Raw genomic sequence first — 26,324 nt, forward strand, 5'->3', positions numbered from 1 at the left:
TAACTTAATAGACAGTAGTATAATAGTATAATTTATTAGAAATGTAACATAGTAGCAGAAATACTATAATTTAGCAGAAAATTCATAATAATAAAATATTGTAGCTTAGCAGATAAATAACAGTACAAATAGCAAAAATATTATAATCTAGTTAAAAATGTGATTACTTATAAGACTTATGACAGTTATAACACATACACTGAATAAAAGCTAAACAAGCTGAAGTTACCTCAACTACCTGTTGCTGAACTGTGAAAAATTGGCAGAACATCATGAAATTGATCCACCTTATTCGATGCAATTGGGATATGGCTCTCTCATGAGATGACTGGAACCATGATGCCAATGTGTTTTGAAAGTATTCTGATGCCCACGTCAGAATACTAGCATAAAATGTTTTCACAGTACAAATCCCACCACACACACTATTCGTGTAGAACATTTCACGTCTAATGATATCTGAGGAGAGAGCAATTAGAAGCATCAAGGAGAACAAAATATTTGACACCATTATCCCTCTGACAACTGCTGGCAGTGCACATGTCAGCTTCCTAAGTATTATCAAAACAAACCCCTGGTTAAAGCTTGGGCTAAGGATCTCACTGAGTTAAGTTAAACAGTTCACTTGGAGATCAGATAGCTCATCTGATAGAGTGTGCACAATAATGGTGTCAAATATTTTGTTCTCCTTGTTCTCCAGTATTCTGACATACGTCTCAAAATAAAGCATTCTCTGTACAATTTCACCCCTCACATAACAAGAGAAGATGTGATCCTTGCGTTGTTGAGCTGATGCCATTCCTGGTCAGCTGTCTGTTCTCCTTTTGCTGTCTCAATCTTATGTACCATGTCCTCTGTGACCAGTAAGCTTTCAAGGTTGAAGAGTTCCTCCTCACTGTAGACATGCACACTCTGTGTGGGATCCAGCCTGTACTAACTGAGTGGCAGTGGCAGGTAAAGAGGAGGATCTTGGTAAATGTTTACAGATTTTGTGGGTAATCTGGGCTCCTGGTTAGAGAACACGCTCACCAGTGCTGTCTTAAGACTGGTCTTCTTGTCACTGAAGGCCATGGTTGCGGTAAGAGGTCAATTTGTTACATCAATGTCTTTGCATGATTCTCCAGTGTTTAGCAAGGAGATGTAAAGTGGGTCACCAGCCAAGTTCTTGTACAGCGTACTCCTTTAAAGGACCATAATAATGTGAGGATAAAACAAGGCACTGTGAAAGTCATCTGTGCAATAACAATAACAATAATAATAATAATAACTTGACATTGTACCTGCATCATTATTCAAAAATGTCTTTGAATGAACGTTCATTGATCCATGGAACTGGCCCTGGTTCCAAACCCTGAAAAAAATATCAATAACAAATATAAAAGAAAAAAAAATACTTATACATATTACTTATAACAGGTTATAAAAGAACATTAAAGGGTCAGTCCTGAATATGAATGTCAGCACTTACTGCTGTTTGGATTTGTCCCACTGTTGCTCTGTCTCGGTGCAAGTGTGAAGATACAACCTGCAGCTTCAGTTCTGAAAAATGTACTGTTTGAAAGGGCAAAACAACTGTGTGCTTACACACTGCATTGCCAGCTACACACCAGCACCGATCAGAAAAAAGGACAACAGGGTCCCGAAGCTCTGTCTGCACTAAACCATATAGAAAGCCAGTCTTACACATATTGACAAAGGCTAGACACTTTTTCAGGGGCAGAGCCACCCACCAGGTAGCAACAGGGTTAGATGATGGCGCTCAAGATGGAGCAGGAGTTACAGTCATTTATAATTCTGTGAACAAGCATTATTTACCAGGGCTCACAGAATATGATCACTCTCCTTTCTTAGTGTCCTACAGAGTACAGTACCTAAAAGGATACCTTTATCACAGTAACATTCTGATATAAGTATAAATAATTTTAATAAATAGCATTTGAGTACAAATAACTGATATTAAAATTACCTGTGTATTAAAAGTTATTTCTGGGAATAAATTTAAGTGTCAAAATTAAACCTTTTTCTTATGTGCCATTTTGTTAAGAAAAAAAGCACATTGCTGCAGGTTTAATTAAAACAATATGGTGAGCTTTAGGCTTCAGGAAAAAAATGGTATTGGTTGTGAGACAAACAGTGGTAATAAGGGGACTTGTCATAATCGCTGAGTGCTCTACTGTTCTTTCTTACCCTGAGAGGCTTGATGTCTCTCCCTAAACAGGAACAGGTGAGAACTGAACACCCAGCCCATGCCTAAGTTACAGTGTGATGCAAAAGTTTGGGCAACATTGTTAATAGTCATTATTTTCCTGTATAAATGATTGATTGTTACGATAAAAAATGTCAGTTAAATATATCATATAGGAGACACCCAGTGATATTTGAGAAGTGAAATGAACAGAAAGTGTGCGATAATTGCTTAAACAAAATCAGGCAGGTGCATAAATTTGGGCACTGTTGTCATTTTATTGATTCCAAAAACTTTAGAACTAATTGTTGGAACTCAAATTGGCTCGGTAAGCTCAGTGACCCCTGACCTACATACACAGGTGAATCCAATAATGAGAAAGAGTATTTAAGGGGGTCAACTGTAAGTTTCCCTCCTCTTTTCATTTTCTCTGGAGAGTAGCAACATAGCGGCTCAAAACAACTCTCAAATGACCTGAAGACAAAGATTGTTCACCATCATGATTTAGGGGAAGGACACAGAAAGCTGTCTCAGAGATTTAAGCCGTCTGTTTCCACAGTTAGGAACATACTGAGAAAATGGAAGACCACAGGCTCAGTTCAAGTTAAGGCTGGAAGTGGCAGACCGAGAAAAATCTCGGATACACAGAAGCGACGAATGGTGAGAACATTCAGAGTCGATCCACAGACCAGCACCAAAGACCTACAACATCATCTTGCAGCAGATGGAGTCACTGTGCATCGTTCAACCATTCGGCGCACTTTACACGAGGTGATGCTGTATGTGAGAGTGATGCAGAGGAAGCCTTTTCTCCACCCACAGCACAAACAGAGCTGCTTGAGGTTTGCTAAAGCACATTTGGACAAACCAGCTTCATTCTGGAATAAGGTGCTGTGGACTGATGAAACTAAAATTGAGTTATTTGGGCATAACAAGGGGCGTAATGCATCGAGGAAAAAGAACACGGCATTCCAAGAAAAACACCTGCTGCCTACAATAAAATATGGTGGTGGTTCCATCATGCTGTGGGGCTGTGTGGCCAGTGCAGGGATTGGGAATCTTGTCAAAGTTGAGGGACACATGGATTCCACTCAGGATCAGCAGATTCTGGAGACCAATGTCCAGGAATCAGTGACAAAGCTGAAGCTGTGCCGGGGCTGGATCTTTCAACAAGACAACGACCCGAAACACTGCTCAAAATCCACTAAGGCATTCATGCAGAGGAACAAGTACAATGTTCTCAAATGGCCATCTCAGTCACCAGACCTGAATATTATTGAAAATCTGTGGTGTGAGTTAAAGAGAGCTGTCCATGCTTGGAAGCCATCAAACCTGAATGAACTAGCGATGTTTTGTAAAGAGGAATGGTCCAAAATACCTTCAACCACAATCCAGACTCTCATTGGAACCTACAGGAAGTGTTTAGAGGCTGTAATTTCTGCAAAAGGCGAATCTACTAAATATTGATTTCATGTCTTTTTTTGTGGTGCCCAAATTTATGCACCTGCCTGATTTTGTCTAAAAAAAATATTGCACACTTTCTGTAAACCCAATACACTTCATTTCACTTCTCAAATATCACTGTGTGTGTCTCCTATATGATATATTTAACTGACATTTTTCATTGTAACAACCAACAATTCATACAGGAAAATAATGACTATTAACAAGGTTGCCCAAACTTTTGTATCCCACTGTAACTCTCAGCCTGGCCATTTCACTTTTCCTGCTGTGCTGGCCTGCCCTGATGATGACAACACTGGTCACCCAGTCATTGTTTGACACTGGTTAAAAAGGGAAGTTATCAATGCAAAACTTACAAACATTCCAAAAAGCAAAGCAAAAAACCTTTAGTATTTTGTCAAATGCCATACTTATTTTTATCATTTTTAACCAAATCTAGCTCTACTCAGAGTAGAGGAGAAATTCTCCATGTTTCACCATTGGATTCAGCAAAGATGACTCTACTAAGCATTACTTATTAATATAGATAAATGAAACATTTGCTTTATTTATGAAAGCTGATTCATCAGTGTTAAAACTACAATAAAAGGTGTTACAATCAAGAATTGCTGACATTTCAAATACTCATCAGTCTAAGCTAAGAAACTCCGTGTGACTTGGCCTCAAAAGCACACAGTCCAGTACTTAACCACATAATAATGATTAAAAGTAAGTAATAGTTTTTGTCGTCTAAATATGAAAGCTTGCCTGTTTAATATGCATCTTTGAAACTATTTTTCCCCAAATGTTGGTCACAAATATTCCTCTCTGCAGCTCTGACATATCACAGATCACCTGATGCCTTCAGTTTCTCTCTTGCCTTTCAGTAATCACCTACTTAGAATTCACAAAAGACCAACAATTACACCATCGACAGAAATGTCACAAAAGTCACAAAAAGGTTCTGGTGCAGAGTTCTACTTCTACTTCAGCTTCTTGGAGGCAGGAAGTGTGACAAAAGTGAAGCTTTACAGACAGAGTAGGGCAAAGTAACTGGGACAAATTTAATCTCTAAATGACTATTTACCTGTTCTTGAGAGGGCTCGAACATCATAGTTACTCAATGTTTACACTCTTACAGTCAGTCTTGATCAATTCAGCAAAAACATCTGAAAAACAAAATGTTGCACAATTTTTAAAAATAAAACAAGTAGTATTTTAAGCAAATTCTAACATGTCTGATTCTATACTGTTCAATATTATTTCATTTTCATTGTGACATCACTAGTTACATCTGATATTTCTGAGAAAACACTAAAACAATCAGCTGTTTGTGAGCTGGACACTATGATTGTGATAAAACATTTAAACTTTGTAGCTCATACAGTTATACTTCTGCTTTACGGTCTTGTGGCTTTAAGTTTATTAGGCTCTTATTGCATAAGCATCAGAGAAATAATTGGATAGTAGTCATCTGAATGTTACAGTTACTGAGGCAAAATGTGTGGAATTAGGAGAAATGTGATGATTTTATGGATAATTAAAGTCAGTCATATATCCACAAACACAACAAGCTGAAAGTCAGTGATGCTGCTCGGTTTGCAGTCCTGAATATCACGGCACAAGCAGGATTCACTGCACTGTTAATGTTAGCTATGTTAAATTGCTGCCTCTGTTCGGTGGTGTCGAGCCAAACGGACTTTAACGTGTGTTTGAACGAGCTGACGGTTCACTCATTAAGCTGAAAGAAAGATGCTTTAATCACAGCAGTCACACATGTGTCCACTGTACCATCTGGAACTCTTCTTGTTTAGCACTCGTAATAACTCAAACACTAAATCCTCCTTTTCTTGTGCTGTTGTGTAGCAGTGTATACACCTGAGACTGTCACCTGTCTGTCTGTCCTGCACTCTCTCTCTGTTTCTTTCTCTCTGATTGTGGAATAAAAGTATGAACATGTGTTTATAAGTTACACTTGTGTTTGAATCCTGCAGCTTATCACACATTTGATTTCCATGTGTGACGACTGCAAGTGTCCAGAGTGAGGACAGACTGAGGGACCCACTGCTGCACATCATCTGTGAGGCTTTGCACCCCTGATGATCCACCAGGACAAACTCAGCAGTGTGTGAGGAAGAGGAGGAGGAAGAGCCAGCAGCAGCTGACAGATGGAGAGAATAGACAGACTGTTCCCTGTTTGTGAAGGACTGCTAGAAAAGTTTAACATAACTAATTGTCTGTCCTGAATCAGTCTTATTAGGTAATGTTCAAATAATGTTATCATCCAGTGTTTTCAGTGTGGGAGAAAGTACTCAGGGCCTTCAAGTTACACACTATGAAAGGCAGCAACGAGTTTAATGTTCAGAAACCTAAACTATGTATCAGCAGCAGAATGGAGCTAAAAATAAATGTTTGTTTCAGTTCTATGAAGCTTTGAGTATTTTGGATTAGTAGCACTGCTGTGTTTGTTGCATCATATTACTGTACTTCTTTATATGCTTTATATATTCTGAGGTAAGTTGATCTATAGAGTTACATCATATTCATAATAATCTGACAGTACATATAATATTGGCCATATTATATTTACATTACCACAGTGAGATGACTTTAGTCTCATGAACAACATTAGCTAATTGTTATTTACTAACTAATCTTGAAATGACTGTTCAGTACAGAAATGAAGCCCAACAATCATGTTTTACAGTCCTGTGGTCTCAGCCTCAGATACTCAACTAATCAAAGTGATCTCATGACAAAAATTAAAAATCAAAAAAACATTTTTCCTCCTTCACTTATGTCACACAATGCTGTATGAAACGTTTCTCACAGTTAGTATCATGGTTGCTAGGTAACCTGAACAGCGCAAGGAAGGCAAGACCGTCCCATTTCACAAGCCTCTCACTTCCGCACTTCTGGTATTTATAGTACTCACCGTACGTAGTACATGTAGTGCGCGTACTTCAAGTGTGCGGTCTCTTAATTGGGAAACAACCTATATGTACACACAGAGGGAAACATGGAAATAGCACACAGGAGAGAGACACAGATGACACTAATCAGAGGAGACCAGGAGGAAGCAAAAGAGATTACACTCAAGCACGGGGCACGAGACTCTCAAAAGTAAAACAGGAAACATGAACATAGAACCAAGAACACTAGACACAATACAAGGAATGCACAGAGAACACGTAAACACTGCAAATAACAACAAGTAACCAGAAAAAGAATTAAAACAAAGAATATTAATAATCACAAAACATAGACACTGAGTGATCAAACTCTGGACAATGACAGTGAGCTCTTTAGTCTGCTCTGTTTTCAGGCAAAATGTAAGCGATTTACTGAAAACATGTTATATCACCTACAGCTTCTCTTACAAATGTAACTGGACTGCAAATAGCGTCAGTGCAGCATACATGTCAGTATTGCTTTTTCCCTGCTCAGCAGATGGCTAACTACAAACTCATACAAATCTTCATCCCTAGTCTCTGCTGTGTCTCTTTACTATAGAATTGGATTTTTGCCAAAAAGAAACCGTGATATTATTGCGGGGTTTTTTTGCATGCTTGCAGAAACTCCTAGCATGTAAACTCCCACTGTCATTGCCCCCATGGGTAAGCTGGCCAGAGCAGCAGGCCCAACCTGCTCCCTCGTCCGGTGCATTCTGGGAGTTGTAGTTATACTTGGTAAAGTTTGGTAAATTTTCTTTACATCAATGTTGTTCATGATTGAAAGTCATACTAACTTTGACATATTTCTTCATATATTTGTTGAATTAAATGGTTATATGAATTGAACAGTCTGTCTGTAGATAATTCTGACAGATTTTAAGGAGGCTGTAAGCTCACCAAGCCAAAACCCCAACCATGCTATAGCTTTTACATCATTACATTTCTCAGTTTCATAACTGTGGTGGTGCAACTACATAATACATTATTTTAAACATACCCTAAACAACAGCTTTACAATGAACACAACTGTAAAGATTTCTGACCTTAAGTGTTTTACCCTACAGCAAGCTATCATGATTAGGCACTTATATTTAACATAGCTAATACATTTACCTTTTCCTGTCATGTGTTGACCAAGTCTGGCTTACCTTTTTGAAGTAAAACCTTGAAGCTTGAACCTTTGTTAGGATGCTCAGTCACCGTGTGCAGCCTTGAAACCTGCACCTTCGGGCGAAATCTGGAGGGAATTAGCACTCCTACGTCCATGAACGTATTTGAACCGCATTGATTTCCCGCACTCTGTCCCGGGGACTAGCAGTAACGTGGATCTGTCGGGCGTGCTTCCCCTTGACACCAGGAAAAGAGATCACCACTTTCAAAATAAAAGCTCATCTAAAAAATACATGCAGGGCTTTAGCAGTCGAACTACATAACTACATTAACTACATAAAAAATAAAAAAGACCAGTAATTTTATACGTTTTAAATTGTAAGTTTGAGACTTATAAAATAGTACTGATAATTTCATAATTCAAATTAGACAAGAATCGGGTCTGATCACCAACAAAAACCGCCCTAAAGTAAAGGGACAAAATCAACACAAGGCAGTACAATTGGGAAAAACAACAATCATAGTTAGCCAATAAGGCAGGTAACAACAGATTGCATCACAATTTGTAACATAAAAGACCAGCAGTCCCTTTCCCGGTCTTTCTGAAGAAACTTTCGGTCAGAGTAACAGCTCTTCTACTTTGTGCTCTTGTGATAACTTCATAAAACGTAAGTTTTGATATTGGAGCCGTTTTTTTAGTGCCTTTATACTATGTACAACACATTATTGTGTAGTGAAAGATAAAAGATCTAGCCATTTAAGTTCCTGTGAATATAAAGACTGTCAAAGTACCCCTAAAATTCGGTCTGACTTTTCTATCGGCCTACGAATGTTTTATATATGTGTATCTTCATTTTTCTCTCGAAGAAAAAAAATCACTTTTGATAAATTCACATTTAGTATTGATAGCAATGTATTTGTAGGTGTCATAGTTTGATGAACTTATTGTTTCAGGGATATTTAATTGAAAAAACTATCTGAATGTATTCATGAAAATGGTATCTATTTTTTTATGAAATATTAAGATCTTACAGAATCAGACAAATCTTCCAGATCTATAACAGTTTTATAAACTTTAAGACGTTACGTTTGGGCTGTTAGTAGGAAAAAATTGCTTAAGGCTGGCACTCTGCCCTGGCAACCGCCTCCCAACTTTGCAAGCCAATTACTTTCCCAGTCTATACAGCAGCTGAGTAACCAATAGGAGTATAGCTAAGTATTTATCGTATTCATAGCCCTGTATTGTCATGAAATTGTAGTGTGCCGGAAGACAATACATAGCAGACAGGAGGAATAGTTGACAGGAACATATATAAAAGAGAAATCTATTCAGCCCTAATGTTTCCACTGTCATCTCGGTCATCTCCCACAGAGCTTTTTTCTGGTCAAAAAATTGCCATTTTCTGCCCAGTTAAGGAGGGCGGGACTCACCTAAAAGCAGGGACAGTAATTCTATAATTTTATCGTCTCAAATGATTAAAAAGGGGAGCCAATACGAACTAAAGCCACAGAGACCAAGCAGGTGCACTATGTTTTTGTTTGTGTGTGTGCGCACCTGCCCTGTATGTGTTGGGGGAGGGGGAAGGGCAGGCAGGCAATCTTTAAGATGTAATGTTGCTGTTTTTCACTTCAGGAGCATGAATCCTTTTTCAGATAATCTTCCTATGATGATTCATTGTTTTCTATTGTCCACTGTAACCTTTTTTCAAGTATTATTTTAATTAATAATTATTTTAATTATTATCTGAAAAATATTAAGTGGGGAAAAGAAAATTGTGATTTTTTTTTCTGCGTTCCATCCAGAGTGAATTGGATAGACTTACATGTGCTGTAATATTTGTATGTATTTTATGAAGGCTCATAAGCGTTAAATTAATTTTCAGACCAACATTTTGTAAAGATAATTTGTGTTTTTACAGAAATATTGCAATGTTTTCAGGTATGTAAGTATCAAGCAGGAACCTCAGAAACACACTTAGGGTTGAGGAAGTTCATGATGTGTTTGTTTTATATCAAAATGTGAATAGACGACATGAAAGCAACAGATGTTACTGTATTCTATCAGAACTGGATCCAGCAGAAATGTATGAACCTGTTAATGTGTTTGTTTTGCTTTTTTTTTTTCAGAATGGCCTTAAGGAAATTGACAGATAACCGGCCTGAGACGCCGTACTTCCGACCCCCACCCATTCACATCAGGGTGTTAAAATCCTGCGACCAGCTAAAGGTGATTCAATTCAATTTTATTTATATAGCATCAAATCACAACAACAGTCGCTTTAAGGCGCTTTATATTGTACAATAATAAATACAGAGAAAAACCCAACAATCATATGATGTAGACTTTCACATGTATGAACGTGGCTATGGAGTAAGATCATAGAAATACATTTCTTTATTTATGTATTTATCAGGTGATCAGCTGGGATATGCAGGGTGGAGGGGTCAAACCACTGACAACAAAAAAAAAATAAAGTGGCAGCCATCACTGATGGTGAAACAGTGGTAAAAATCACCTTATTTGAAGAATTCTCCTCCAAAGTAAAACAAGACATGTCCTACATGATGAGGGGACATGAGCTGAGGGGCCAAGCTCCCCCTTATCTCATTAACATTACAGCAAGGACCCAGTTCTTTAAAGCTCCTGCCCTTGCTGTGTCAGAGGCCCTCAGCATAAAGGCGGAGGAGCTTCTTAATCCACCTTCCCCAGCAACACCACTAAAGATGAGCCCAACATCTGGAGGGCTCATGACAGTGGAAGGGGAGGTTGTGGAGGTAAATATTTGTGGTTCCATCAGAATTGATATTGCTTTAGGTTTTCTAAGAAACCATTACTTTTTTGTCTTTAAAAGTAAAAATAATAATTTTATTGTTCTTGTCAAACAAACACAAAATTGTGAGAACAAGATCAACCACTATTATTTTGTAAATGGTTGTAGATTTATCATTAACAACAATAATAAAATAATAGATGTAGTAAGTCAAGAAAGAAGCACCTATATGTACACACACAGATTTATGCAATCACTATAACTGACATTATATTTTAATTGAATTTTCAGTGTTCGGCAGTGAGGACAGTTTGCTCAGGCAAACAACTGGTGCCAATAAGAACGCTCCAGCTAAAGAAGGTAATGGTGCAACTAAAGTGAAATATTGAAAATGGTGAAAATAGGCATATTTGAGATTTCTATTAGTTAATGAATAAATGTTTCATTCTGTCATTTTTGTGATTTCAGGATGGGCATACCATGACTGTCTCCTTGTGGAGGGAGGCGTCAGTTGTCGATGTTCATGTGGGAGATCAGCTAAAGATCTCCCATGTGAAAGTGCACCGCTCTGCCTATGGAGTACAGCTCCAGACGACTTCCCATACAAAGATTGAGGTATGAAGAAGCCATATGTTTGTACCAACATGTAATAGTAATGTCATTTGCCAAAATGTTTAGAATTATAGGTGGTCCAAAAGATTGACTCTGTTCATCTGGACGTAGCATTTTCAAGTGGGAGAAATGTTTCATCACTCATCCAAGTGACTTCTTCAGTCTCAGCGGACTGCAGGTTTCTTTGGTCTTTGATCAGTGCGCATGACAATTTGTATATTATTGACCAATGAACTGACCTCCCAGCCTATTGTTTCTTCAGTGGGCTAGTTTCAGTCATTATGCAATGTACTGTTTAAAAGATTGGGTAAAAGAGACTGAAGAAGTCACCTGGATGAGTGACGAAACATTTCTCCCACTTGAAAATGCTACGTCCAGATGAACAGAATCAACCTTTTGGGATTTACTTACATGGATCATTGAGCATGCATCAAGACGTGATTACCATATTAAATATATGCTTTTTGTGTATCGACAGACAAAGGAAGATGAAAGGACTGAAGTATCTATAGTTGGTGTGGCCACTGCAGAGCAGTGCAGTGCACTGCACTCCACCCAGCTGCAGGTTCTCCTTCAAACTGGAGAAACCCTCTTCATTGAAGAGAAAATGTGGAAGCCCTACGAGGAGGAGTTTGAGAAGGACACGATCACTGTTACTGTAAAAATCAAAGGAAAACAAATAGTAGACATAAAAAAACAGAATAAATATATATATATCTATATATATAGATATATATATATAGATATAGATATATAGATATAGATATGTGTATATATATATAGATCTATATATATAAATATAGTTCATTTGTTTTGTTTGTATTTTTTAAAATGTTCAAGTTGCTATGTTCATTCATTTAAACAATATTTAAAAGTTATACTTTCAATTGCATTCTTATGCTAAGTGTTTTGTAATCTGATAAAATCTAATAAATAGCTGAATATGCATAAAGCAGTCTCATGTTTATTAAATGAAACAGAAGACATGGTTTATAAAACACTCTCTAATGTACAGTTACATTGCATGCTCTGTACAGAGATTAACAGACGTTTTAAGCACTTAAAAACTTCGATAAAGAACACTCCTCCTGTAGGCCAACAACTGCCTATCTGTATGTTCAACATCATATAATACTGTTTTTATGTGTGTGTTTTTAGAAGGCTGAAAGATTATATATATTTTTCTTAAACAGTTTGAAAACATTAATAACAGTCATTTTCAGTAAGTGTTGTGGTGTATTAGCTTCTGTGCTGGCTGAAGCCTATCAGGGCAAGTCCATTTAGCTCAGAATTTATATGATTACTACCAATGTTTATTAGAATAAAAGAAATAAATGTGAGAAGAACATGTGAGTAGTTGCTGTTAAAAAGCCTCATGGCAATGGGGATAAAGACCCTCCTGAACCTCTGAGTCCTGCAGTGCAGTGAGATGACCCTCTCACTGCAGTTCATCTTGTCCTGTGAGGATGCTTAGGTGGCTGTATTTATTGTTCTCCATTTTAGATTACAACTTCTTCCTCATCTGCTCTGCACAATGTCTGACTGACTCGACATCTTTGCAGACTGTCCTGCATTGTTTTGTTTTTTTTAGGTCTGGTGAACTCTTTACCACCTCCTTGGTGTTGGTGTTCAGGAGAAGACTGTTGTCATTGCTTCAGTCAGTTAAATAAATCTATATTAATACATCACATTTTAACACAATGACCTTATATTGATTTATGACTTTTAATCATTAATTCAAATTTAAATAATCATGTTTGAAATATTTATTCAACTTTAAAAAATTAATTTCTGCTAGTTTTTTTCTGTGGCAAAAAATACTGTAAAATTATTATTAAATTTACATTTACATTACATTTTTTTTTACGTTCTCAAGGTCCATTTTGTGTAATTTCCCACTACCAGTGAACGCCTCTTTTTTCTTACGTCTCTGGCTCACTTCTGAACCTCCGCCCACTTTCCCCCGGATCGCTGCCCCGGTAAGCTGCTTCTCTTCTCTTCTCTGAAATGTTTATTATCTGTTTGAGTGATTCACCGAGTTGTTGTTAGTGACTTATAAAGCCAGTTAAAGTATAAGTCATATTAAAGCAATACAATGTCTGCTTTTTTAGTGAGAAGTTGTAAATTTTCTATTTTAAAGGAGTTTTCGAGAAGCTAGCCCTGACAACCCAATGCTAACGCCTAGCGCTTTTATAGACCCAGTTTGAAATGACAATGGTTCATTTGACTGTATGCTACACTTTATTGTGTTGTTTCATTAGCTTCATTCGGTGTGTTAGTATTTCTGAGTCTGTTACGGAAGGTGCAGTTAGTTCTAACAAATCAGTCGGTTAAAACCGCCTCATTATTTAGGCTGTAAGGGTATGTAACGTGCCGCCATTTTAGAACCATGGCGGTACATTACATAATTGAAGCGGCAGGTTCTGCAACTTTGAAGGAGCCATTTTACCGCCTCTGACCCAACAGCGGGAGAAAAAAACAGCCCATGAATTTGGATTTTCCTCCTGAGTACCCGGCCTTCGCGTTCTACGTGGGCCGGGTCCTCGGAAGGTCGGGTAGGCCGGAAGTAAACGGCTGGGGAAATTGGACGGTCTAGCCTTCTGATTAGCATCACCGCTGTCTCGGTGGAGTTTAATAAACTCGGCGTCTGCTCCTTGCTATCTAGGCGTAAATTCTCAACCATCTCATAATTATTTTTAATCAGTTTTCTGTTTGACGTTTAGTCAGCTGTGTGAAAACCAAGGAGGTACCCACCCGGGGGATTAATACAGTTTTATGTTATCTAATCACTTTAATCTCAGCCAAACCGATTTACTTACGAAAAAATAAAACACTGAAAAAAGCCAAACAATATTTTTTTAGGTTGTCTAAGTGACTTATATATTACGTTTAACCCGGGTATCGAAAGTCCGCGGTGATCTGAAAATGATGTGCCGGAGTTGTGCCGTTCTCGGCGGCTTCAGTGACCCTCGAGCTCCCGGCTTGCTATCGAGCTAAACGTTGAAGCACTTTTGCAAATATGCAAAATCTTGATAAACCGAGCAGATATTTGATGTTTACACAGGTACTTTCCCGCCTGAAAATATGTTAAAAGTTTATTTTGTGACTCAGAAAGATTAGTAAGAGTAACTTTAAAACTTAGTAGCGGCCGCCATTGTTTGAAACTGAAGTTTGGCTGGGCCACATAGTCGTGTCCAAATTCATGGGCTGCATCCTCCTGAGGCCGCATTTGTAGACCGTCACAGCGACGTGCCGAAGGCTGTCCAAATTCGTAGACTCCTCCGAATGCAGCCGACAAATGCGTCGTCCTTTTCCCCGAATTTGAAGGATGAGTCGGGTGTGTCCTTCCTGGCCCACCGTATCCCAGAATTCATAGCGCGGCCCAGCCAAACTCCAGTTTCCAATAATGGCGGCCGCTACTAAGTTTTAAAATTACTCTTACTAATCTTTCTGGGTCACAAAATAAACTTTTAACATATTTTCAGGCGGGAAAGTAGCTGTGTAAACATCAAATATCTGCTCGGTTTATCAAGATATCGCATATTTACAAAAGTGCTTCGACGTTTTCGGAGCATCTGCTACCCACCAGCTCGATAGCAAGCCGGGAGCTCGAGGGTCACTGAAGCCGCCGAGAACGGCACAACTCCCGGTGTCCTGTTATATTTTAGATAGCAAGGAGCAGACGGCCGAGTTTATTAAACTCCGAGACAGCGGTGACGCTAATCAGAAGGCTAGACTGTCCAATTTCCCCAGCCGTTTACTTCCGGCCTACCCGACCTTCTGTGGACCCGGCCCACGTAGACCGCGAAGGCCGGGTCCTCAGGAGGATGCAGCCCATGAATTTGGACACGTCCGTGTTGGGGGTTAATTAATGGAAGGGGGAGAGAGAGAGGATAAAATACATATTAAATACAAGAATAATAACATCTCTTAATGAGAAGGAGACTTTTCACATTTTTAAAAACTGTTTAACAAAAGCTTGTTTGTTCAGGCCCGCATTTAAATACAACCTAAATCTGCAGCTCTGTTGAACTTTTCACTTTATGAAAAATTAATGAAATAAAAAAGGCCACCTTCAAATAAATAAAATTCAGCAGTGGGCCATTAATATTACTAATAAGGTGTATAGATATTTATTTTAAAACATCAGCATATTAAATGATACTGTGTGCACTTGATAATATTTTCAGGAAGTAGAATTTGAATGCAGGCCACCTCAAATGTTAAAGCCTCCAAATATATCATACAAGTTAACTGAATCTTAACTGATGCTGATTTTAGTTGTCTGATTCTGTATTTTTTCCTCTTTGTCTTTTGTTACACAGAGTGAAATACATCGTGAGTTTTGCCTTTGCTGGTAAGTAAACAGTCATTGTAACTGAAGCAATATAAACCCGGCATTGTGTAACATGTTTAGCAATTAGCATACAATAGTTTGGCTTTTTGTGACATCCATTGACTGACAGGCAAAAACACATAGTCAGGATTTATAATCTGTAGCAGCAAAGCCCCCCCACAGGACCTATGTCTCTCCCTGAAAATGTCCCTGAAGTTTAATAGACCATTTATGTCTGATTTTAATTTTGATGGCTTCTCAAATCATACATGTTTTAGGTGAGTCAGTATAAGTGGTAACTTAAACACCACAGCTACTGATTTATATTGTGTCTCATATTCTGCTCAAGTATTACATTAAAGTCAGAACATGAGTGAATGGAAGTGGTAGCTTAAACACTTGAGCAATAATTTAAAAAAAAATAAGTTAACCAAGTTCTGAGTCGATAATCTTTGCTATATTAAAGCCAGTGTGTAATTTATGTAGACTATCATTTTTTGTATCCAATATTTTTAATATGAAATGAAATTTAAAGTTATGGTTTTTTCAAATTTTATTAAAACTGACTTGTGATAGAAAATGTTGGAGCCACAAAGCTTCTTTGTAGGAAATATTTGGTATATCCTGCATTGTGCCAATAAATATTGGTGCCTATTCTTTGCACTTCTGTAGTAGTGAATGCTTTTATTACACATGTTATAGCCATGTGAGACCCTGCAACTAATGTTTTTCATGTTTAGAGTGCAGTAAGTTAAAGGCTTTAAGAAATCGAGGATCTTAATGGTTAATTTTTGTCACAGTAAGCTGGATTGAGTGTAAAGAGGGTCAAAAGTCTGAATCATTACACAGTGATCTGATTATTGTTTCGTTTCTCTAGACTGCTGATCTGATCGTCTTAGTCTGGTAAGTAAAGGTTGTGTTTGAAATACAGTGCTGGGAAAAGTCTTTCTTCCTTGCAGGTTTATTTTGTTTATGCTTTTGTCACATGTTTCATATCATCTAACAGGGAGAACCTGGATGAATACCAAAAAGCATTTTTAAAGTCATGATTTTTAAAGTCATGATTTTATGTATGAAGCAGAGAAAAACAAACCAGAACAACCTAAGATAATCTAATGAGCAACAAGTACCATCATGCATTTACAGTAATTAATAATGACTGGTTTACATCACTGAGGGGATTTTGGTCCACTCTACTTTCAGAATCGTCTTAATTAAGGTCCAATATAGGGTTTTCAAGTCATACCAACTATCTCAATTCCATTCAAGTACAGACTCTAATTAGTCTACACCAAGAGTTTTGTTTCATTCGATCGTGGCTCAAGAGTTGGGAGTTCGCCTTGTAATTGGAAGGTTGCCGGTTCGAGCCCCGGCTCGTACAGTCTCGGTCGTTGTGTCCTTGGGCAAGACACTTCACCCGTTGCCTACTACTGGTGGTGGTCAGAGGGCCCGGTGGCACCAGCGTCCGGCAGTCTCGCCTCTGTCAGTGCACCTCAGGGTGGCTATGGCTACAATGTAGCTGCCATCACCAGTGTGTGAATGTGTGTGTGAATGGGTGGATGACTGGATGTGTAAAGCGCTTTGGGGTCCTTAGGGACTAGTAAAGTGATATATAAATACAGGCCATTTACCATTCAGAGTTGGACTTGCTCGTGTGCTTTAGATCAATTTCCTGCTGTGAATCCCAAGTGTGATTAAACTTAAGCTCAGGACCTGATGGCTTGATGTAGGTCCTGAAGGAGTAAAATAACAGCACCATGTTTGACTTTATTGCTGGTGTTTGTTTCTTTATTGTTGTTGTTTTTTTGGTAATGTTTTGTCTCACTATAGAAGATTCAGTTTAGTGCAGTGAGTCAGCAAAGCTCTTGGTTATGATCAAGATATTTTTTGGCAAATGTGAGAATGGAGTTGTTCTTTTTGGCCAGTCATTGATTTTGCCTGTTCACCTACAACATCTGGGAGGATTTTTGTTTTCTGGGGTCTCCAAATCTGTATAATCTGTAGCAGCAAAGCCCCCACAGGTTTTTGTAAATCTTTCCAGAATTATAACTCTCTCTGAGTTTGTTTCACATTAGAGCGGCTCACGACTAGCAGTTTAAATAAATAAATTAAATATTCACCCTGAAGTGCACTGACTGACTGGCGCCGGACACTGGCGCCACCAGGCCCTCTGACCACCACCAGTAGGCAACGGGTGAAGTGTCTTGCCCAAGGACACAGCCACCGAGACTGTCCGGGACTCGAACCGGCAACCTTCCGATAAGTCTTTAAAGCAGGTTTAAAGAAACTGTCTGCTCTAACCTCAGTGTGTGGTTTTTGTTGGACCACACAATATTTACAGTAAGTTATTGTAGCAGCACATCTTGGTTTAAGTTTCCAGACTCTGTTTGTTTTTGTTTTAATAGAATTTCAATGCAGGCCACCTCAAATGTTAAAGCCTACAAACATTACATACAAGGCATCATTTGTGATTGTTGTATGCTTTTAAATAGCAAATCACTGGTTATGATTTCTACTCTGTTATGTAATAGAACCTAAATTTTAGAACATTACATGACTAAGAAACTTGTGTGGCTTATTGCAAATGGATAAAATCTCATATTACCTTTATGAGGAGAGTGATTAAGGTGTAGAAAAAAAAACAGTTGTTGTTCTTTGTATTCCAACTGTGGTAAACAAAGAAATTTCCTGAATCTTTTTGACTACAGAGAGTGATGCATTATTGACTCTGATGCTGATTTGAGTTGTCTCATTCTGTATTTTTGTCTTTTGTTATAGAGTGAACAGATCTTTGGTTTTGCCTTTGCTGGTAAGTAGACAGTGATGGTGATGTTTAGTAATTTACTTACAGTTTGGCTATTTGTGACATCTTGCCATTTGCTCTGGGCAAAAACACATAGTCAGCATTTATAATCTCTAGCAGCAAACCCCCCACAGAGGACCTCTGACTGCCCCTGAAAATGTCCCTGAAGTTTAATAGCCCATTTATGTCTGATTTTCATTTATGATGACTTATCAAGTCCAAATGTAGCTAAATGTCAGAGTTGTCTTTATACAATTGTTCGATTTCTCATTATGTTTGTGGATTTAAGTATCAAACAAAACTATGAAAGTGCTTTAGGTGAGTATAGGTGGTAACTTAAACACTTAAGAGCACCACAGCTATCGATTTCTATTGTCTCTCATATTCCACTTATGAATTAGCATGAAGTCACAACACTAGAAGTATTTTGCCTGAGTGACTAGAAGTGATACTTTGACACTTAAGCAATAATAAAAAGTAAGAAAATCAAAAGTGTGAATAGGTATATTAAAGCCAGTATTTTAGAATCAAATATAAATGTTCCCAAAAAGGGACATACTGCAAAATACATAAATATTCCTGCCAATAGGTACAATGGAAGGACTTTTTAGTATAATATTTTAAGAAATTTTAATTTCAATGACAAAACGATGTGCCACTGACATTGCTGTAACATGTCAGTATTTACTTGTATTTTGGATTTACATATTCAGACCAGACTAACTAAAACCTGGGGAGGTTTTCTGTTACTTCTGATTTAAACAATTATTTTGCATCCAATGTCTTTAATCTGAAATGAGATTAAAATTTGTGGTTCTTCACAGTTTATTAGAAACATTTGGTATATCCTGCATTTGTGCCAACAAATATTTGTGCCTATTTTTTGCACTTCTGTAGTAATGAATGATTTTGTTACATGTGATAGCCACGTGAGATCTAAAAATTAAGAGTACAGTTAAGTTTTTTTTGTTTTTTTTTGCCTGTCCCATTTGGTTCTTTAGCCGTCAGAATTGTTGTCTGAAGACCAACAAGGATACCCAATGGATTTATTTTGCCAAATGGATCATCATGGCATTGCCGTATTGGTCCATTTGATCGACCTTTGTTTTTATTATTTATTTTATTTTATTTTCAGTTGTTACAGACGGGACAGACATGAGTGAGGGATAGGAAAGGGAGAAAGAAAGAGGAAGGAAAAGAAAAACAGAAGGGGAGAGGGACAGTGAGAAAGGGGGGAAAAAAAAAAATCTCCGGGATCACCTGTTGAGAGAAAAAGAATAGAAAACAAGCAAAAAAAAAACAAAACAAAACAAAGCAACATACTATACACAACACCATCGCATTAATCTACCTAAGTGTAAACAGCAGTAAACACTAAATATTGAATGTTGTTGTGCAGCACGCAGGACAGACAGCGCACAATGTGCTTTGAAGTAGCAGCCAAGAAAGGTGTGATTTAAGTCTACAAACAGTGAACACCTGTGTGCACACCTGTGTGGATCGGCGCGCTTGTATTCAAATGGTTTCCCCATGTAATGGTCTGCAAGAGGATGTAGAGAGCCATAGCCCTGTCCCTCAGGGCATGAAGCAGGCATGGAGGAGATCCAGGCCCCAGACATCCAGAGGTCCCAGAGTGCAAGAGCCCAAGGAGGACCACCGGAGGGGCATCCGTGCCACCTTCATGGGAAGGGCTGAGGATACCCAGGCGAGGGGTCACCCAGTAGCCACCGGGCAGAAACTAGAGGGGGCTGCACCGGCGTGCCCGTCGGCTCCGCCGGCAGCCAGCTGTGCCAGAGTGAACCGAGCCGCAGGCACAGAGGCCGGAGGCCCGAGGGCCCTCCGCGCCCCGGAAGAGGCCTGACTGAGCAGCAGGCGCCAGGCCCCGCCAAGTAGCCACCAGGAGTGAGCTGGCACATGACCTGAGCGCCCAGCCCCGGACACCAAGAACCAACAATGCACCGACCCCTGAGGGCATCAGTCACCGGCAGGGAGTGTGGTGAGGGGAGATAGGCCTCCACACTTGGAGGGCCTGGGAGTTCCCAGAGAGGTGGAGTCTAAGACCCGACCTGACATATAGACACAGACAAACAGGCACACACAGACACAGACATGCATTCCCACCCTCATGCACACATATACAAACACTCAGCACTCACCCAACGTAGGAATAAACGTAAATGGACATGTACACACAATCACACTCCCCAAACATACTCTATACCCCGGGTCCAGGTATCCTCGCCCCCAGAGGGGGAAACTGCACCCAGACCCAAGAGATGTTACCCTTCCCTCCGGGGTGGAGGCTAGCAGACCGCCCCAGGCTCCGCAGCAGCAGGGAGGCCAATCGGACAGCCAGCATCTCTTTCCAGCCCCCCCGCCCCGATGGCTAGCAGAGAACGGGGGTGTGTTAAGACCCCATACCCTCCTCCTCCCGCTCAAGTGTAGTGTTGCTGCGTGTTGCTCTAAAGTGTGTTTAAAACAAGGGAGAGCATGGTGCTGCTGCCAGAGAGCAGCAGGTGTTAGCACGGCCCCTCCCGAGAACCCTCAATGTCTACATGGATTTAAAATTGAGAGGTGGGCACCGGCGCCAGAGGTAGGTTTGAATACACAGACCGTCTACTGGACGCCGTTAACGTGCCCACCCTCAAGGCCCTATATATATATATATATATGTGTGTGTGTGTGTGTGTTATGAGAGTGTAAGTAATGTGGATGTCTAAGTTGTGAGATAAAATTGAGGCACAGGTGGCCAGAAGAGGACAGAGGGGGGGGGGAATGTCTCCCCTGCACCCTGGTGACACACCCGCACCCCAAAGCCCTACCTGTGTGGGTGGGTGTGGTGGAGCGGGAAGAGGGAGGCAGCCGGGGATGGGGAGGAAAAGAAGGGAGGGGAGGGTGTCCCTCCCTAGGGCCAGCTCCCCCGCTGACCCCAATAGGCACCCCCGTCCTCTGGTATCCACCAAGGCAAGGGAGCCCAAGCCCATCCAGACCGGGGCCTACGGCAGCAGCACCGCCAAGCCCCACAGGACCCGGGGCAGCCCACCCTACCCCACCACAGAGGAAACTGTACCCACCCCAACATTCAATCATCTCCCAGACTACACAAGACACAGACACCCAGGTTAAGTTTATTCTCCACCTCTCCTATGTCTCTCCCCCACCTGCAGAGTGGACTCCTGCAAAGATGGAACAACCTCCCTGCCAGTTGAAGAGCCCCCCGGTTAGGCCGATGCACAAGAGGCCCCCTGCGCCAGGGCTGAGCCCCCGTGCACCCACCCGCCCACAACCTCGGCGACACACCGACGAGGACCGAAGCCCCCAAGGCCCAGCCAGAGCCCCAGCACGGAGGCGAAGCACCCCCGAACCCCAAACCCCCACGCCCGCCCCGGATCCACTCAGGGGCAGCCAGGCCACCAGGCCAGTAACCTCCGTCCGCCAGCACAGACCATCCTCCAGCCCCGCTGCACGCGGCCACGAGGAGAACAACCTCTGAGAGCGACCAGAGCCACTAACCAGGTTATTAACACAACCCCCGGGTTAAGCCCTCCAGGGATAACGCCTCTAGGGGTCCTCCAGGTGCCCTAAGCCCATCAGTACAGTTAAGTTTATAAAGGCTTAAAGAAATTGAGGATTTTACTTGTTATTTTATGACAAAGTAAATTTAATTGTGTGTGAAGAGGCTCAACAGTCTGAGTGATTAAACAGTGATCTGATATATTGTTTCCTTTCTCTAGACTACTGATCTGATCGTCTCAACGCTGGTAAGTAAAGGTTTTGTCTGAGGTACAGTCCTGGGAAAAGTATTTTTTCCTTGCAGATTCATTTTGTTTATGCTTTCTTTTTTTTGTCACATGTTTCAAAATCATCTAACAAGGATAACCTGATACACCTAAACCTGCCTATGTATACCTAAATACAAAAAGCAGTTTTATAGGGATGATTTCATGTATAAAGTGGAGAAAAACACTAAGTTGCTGTAGCAGCACATCTTGGTTTGAGTTTATAGACTTAGTTTATTGTTTAAATAGAACGCAAGTGTCCTTATAACAGCTCCACCACCATTTGTTAAACATTGTCATTCAGTTCAGTCCAATACTTTACTGTAGAAATCTTAATTGTGTAAAGCTCTATGTACTGTATTTTTCAGATTACAAGGCATGTAAATAAATTAGTCTGTTTTTAAGCATAAGGTACATTAAGGTAAACAAAACAGTCAGATAATTTGATCTTCATTTAACTCATAGTAACTCTCAACATTGTTAATTTGTAGCACAGAAAATACAGAACAATACACTCACTTTTTCAGTTAATTCCTCTTCCACAAATCCATCAAATTCTTGATGGGCTGATCAGTTTGAAATCTGCTTCGTAAGCATGTCTCTTAACAGTTGCCACGTCCTTGTACGCACACCATACTATTGTGTTAAAGCACTATACGAATTACTCCAAGAGGCTCCTGGCTATGGTAGCCATAATGCTCCAACAGTACATCAAGCGGTGCAGCTTTGTAGCTTACCAAACTCTTACTAAATATTTGACAGAATTTTGAGCACCGTGTACCACATAAATCCAGTTCGATGTCAGTAAGCACAACCAGAATCAATACATAATGCACACTGTTTATTTTATTTACCTATTTTAGAAAATGACAGGATTTTAAGTGCGCCTTATAGTCTGAAGAATATGGTAAAGCCAAGCTTATTGGAAATACCACTAATTCCAGTCCTTTTGTGTCTTACAGGTGACCTGCTGCAGACAACCCTCTCCCTCTATCATTATAAGCAATTCTGTCTGTCCTATCACTCTCCCTGCTCTATCTAATTTGAAAGCCATTCTATCTTGTATCCCTCTATCCCTACTGCTCTATCTAATTTTATCAGAACCCATTTTCAGAAATCCAAGTTTTCAGAAATTGTTATCAGAATTTTGTCGATCTGTATTCAGAATTCTGAGAGATCTCCACTCTCACTGCTCCTTCTTTCCTGTCCTCTCACATCTTGTTATTGTGTAATATATCCAAAGTGCTATATTCACATAAATATTAGATTATTTCAAATACATTTGGCTAGTTGTTTCATTGACTATAACATTTGACTGCAGTAAGTGTGTACTAATATTATTTAAAGACAAAGCCATTTCTGTTACTGAGTGTAAGTGTTCGGCTGCAGTTATCATCGAGAAGCTGCCCTGAGGACCCAGACTTCCTGTTTCCTGACTGCTGCAGAACATTCAGCTGAAGAATCCTCATTGCCTCTCATTTGATCACCACACCACCACAGCTGTTTATATTTGCTTTAAAATTTAGATATCTGAAAGATTTGCAGTACTTCTACTTAAAAGCTAAGAGTTTTATTATAGTATTTTGATTGTTGCTATTTATTCTGCATATCCATATACAGATTAAAAGAAATATATGTAAGATTTTGAAAGAGATAAAATAAAACTGAGCCAAGTGTTTTGAGAGACCTTTGAATATCTTTCATATTGAGTTTAGATTAAAGTCAACCTTGTACATCTATTACAGATTCACAAGAACATTTGAGTAACTGTACATTTATCAGATTCAATAGTAGAAGAGCTAAAAGTTTTTCAGTGTTTCCAGTAGAGATGGACCGATCCGATATTACGTATCGGTATCGGTCCGATACTGACCCAAATTACTGGATCGGATATCGGCGAGAAATAAAAAATGTAATCCGATCCATTAAATATCAAAAAAGCACCTCACAAAGCTTGCTACACGGCGTAACTCGGCTCATAACCGTAGCACGTTGCAGCAGTATGCATCAGGTGATAGAGCCGCTGTGTGTATTTGTAGCCTTGCTAGCAAACCAGCATTTAATCTCCGAGGAAGTTTTCCCAGAGAGAAGTAAAGCAAGTGTGTAAGTTCATCTCTGAATGTCTGTAAAGCATTCCCACCTTAAGCTTAACAACAGATATATGGAGCGACTGCCTCTCTCTCTCTCTCCTGTTGCTACTTCAATCGTGAAACTGCTTAATGATCAGCTGATCGGCTTTTCTGTCGAGTCCGTCTCTCTTCTTAGTTTTTGGCCCACTTCTCACCAGAAAGAGGAAACCAGCGGCTGAACAACAGCAGCACTATTAAGCTTGATAAGCTGTTGTTAGAATTTATTTAATATTACTTTCTAGACCAGGATTGTTTTCTAGGTAGCTGACTAACTGTGCAGGGGCGGATCTAGCAAAGTTTAGCCAGGGGGGCCGATAGGGCATGAACAGGAAAAAGGGGGCACAAAGACATACTTTTCTTTCTTATTCTCATTTAAAATGTCGAGCTTTTAATAAATAATTATCTGACTCTTACACCCAAAGTTTTAATCGGATGTAAAATATATAGAAGTCCATTACTGTATATAGTAACTATTAAGTCTAATATACCCTAGTAAGCTATAGTACTTTTTCCTTTGGGAAGATACCATCTGTGCAGTCTGCAGTTCTGTTGAAGAAAGATGTTGAATCTATTTAATTATTCTTGAAAAATAATTTCTTTCTGTGCATTTTTCCCCCTGCATCAAATTAAATTTGATTACATCGATTAAGCATCATGAGGTGGAGGGTGTGGGGTGGTTCCCTATTTTTTTTTTGCTGGGTGTTTGCAACCCTATTAGTTAGGTTGCTTAATATTTCTGCAAAGTACTCTTTAAAATACCAGAATAGGGAGGATGGAGTAGGTTTAAGTTTTTTAGATTGATCAGTATTGCTGAACTATGAAATATTTTGGGCGCAGTGTATTTTTTACATACAGGTATAACAGAATAGCTTTAGTGTTGTTATTTATTTAAACTTGAGTATAAACTTATACAAAATGCAGCAAGATATTAAAAAAACAGTTTTATTGATTAAAAAACACACTATATCGGATTCATATCGGTATCGGCAGATATCCAAATTTATAATATCGGTATCGGTATCGGACATAAAAAAGTGGTATCGTGCCATCTCTAATATATATATATATATATATATATATATATATATATATATATATATATATATACATTTATAGGACCAGACCCCAGATCAGGCTCATCTGCAGAGCCTGCTGGATGGTCTCGTTAATCTCCCAGGTTTCATGGCTAACAACTTCCGGTCACCTACATTATAGGAAGTTAAGCGGCTTTGTGCGACGCAGTTCAACAACATATTTTTCTTGGATTAATGGTGAAGACACTAAAAACTGTTGCAGGGTATCTTGACAGCATCAGCGTAATGCAATAATTGCATCATGAAATTAACAATAACAATGAAAAGATTCCTCACATCGTTTTTTTTTTTTTTATTTAACCTTGAAAAATTGTAATTTTTCTTCTGTAATTAAGTGTAAAAAAAAGGCAAAAAATCCAGGTTTTGACTGTATGTGTAATTTGCTTTCCTTCATTTTCTTTGTACATACTTGAGCAATTTTAAACAATTTTATTTCACATTAAAATGTGTTCATACACTTTTATAATGAACATATGACACTTTTTCAAATATATTTAAAAACTGACATGCTCATACTCCGGCTTTATTTGATGATCCCGTGATTGTTTTCCGATGCCATGTCAAAAGATTTGTGGTTTGTAAACAACTGCCCTAACTTCAAATAAATTAAGAACCAATTTTCTGCAGTGTACTGAATATTTTTAGTCTCTTTGGCTTTAGACACAAAAGCGAGTAAACGTTTTGGAAACTCCACAACATCATTCTGATCATGAGTCACTGAAGTCAGGAAAACTCATTAAAATGTAAAGAATAATAAGGTGTGGGTCACCTCTTTGATAACTGTTCAGTGCAAATTAATTGAAGGTAAGTGAGTAGATGGTAGCATTACTTAGGTTTTTGTGGCCTGTTTTGTTTGTTTTGCTTTGTTGTTGTTGTTTTTTTACATTTTATAACAAAGACATCTGTTCAAAACAATTAATTCCAGTTACTTTAAAAATAAAAAGGATGATGTTGGGCTAGAATAACCCAGAGATTAACTTGTGATGAACTCCTGGAGCACTTGAAACATGCCAGACATCATAGAAATATACTGTTCCATGGTTCTTGGTAAATAACTGAGAGAGCACTGAATTCTTGGCACCTATGACATATCAAGCTTGTAATGTCT

At 39.2% G+C, this 26,324-nt stretch overlaps 3 long non-coding RNA genes across 4 annotated transcripts; 2 read left to right on the top strand and 1 right to left on the bottom strand.

Annotated features, from left to right (window-relative positions):
• Positions 1–209: 209 nt before the first annotated feature.
• LOC146523432 (uncharacterized) lies at positions 210–7,810 on the bottom strand. 2 transcript variants are annotated; one of them, XR_014873295.1, is made up of 4 exons: positions 6,564–7,810; positions 4,716–4,797; positions 1,281–1,351; positions 210–1,180 (listed from the first exon to the last, which is right to left on the bottom strand). It is a non-coding gene; the product is annotated as an uncharacterized LOC146523432 (long non-coding RNA). The 2 variants fall into 2 exon arrangements; XR_014873294.1 differs by having other exon boundaries at positions 211–1,180; positions 1,469–4,797; positions 6,564–7,809.
• Positions 7,811–10,831: 3,021 nt separating this feature from the next.
• LOC146523433 (uncharacterized) lies at positions 10,832–11,755 on the top strand. Its single transcript, XR_014871331.1, has 2 exons — positions 10,832–11,078; positions 11,554–11,755. It is a non-coding gene; the product is annotated as an uncharacterized LOC146523433 (long non-coding RNA).
• Positions 11,756–12,307: 552 nt separating this feature from the next.
• LOC146523434 (uncharacterized) lies at positions 12,308–19,860 on the top strand. The gene is made up of 3 exons (XR_014873066.1): positions 12,308–15,432; positions 16,289–16,314; positions 18,190–19,860. It is a non-coding gene; the product is annotated as an uncharacterized LOC146523434 (long non-coding RNA).
• Positions 19,861–26,324: the final 6,464 nt, after the last annotated feature.

Source organism: Neolamprologus multifasciatus, chromosome 3 (assembly GCF_963576455.1).
Source record: "Neolamprologus multifasciatus chromosome 3, fNeoMul1.2, whole genome shotgun sequence".
NCBI classification, from domain to species: domain Eukaryota; kingdom Metazoa; phylum Chordata; class Actinopteri; order Cichliformes; family Cichlidae; genus Neolamprologus; species Neolamprologus multifasciatus.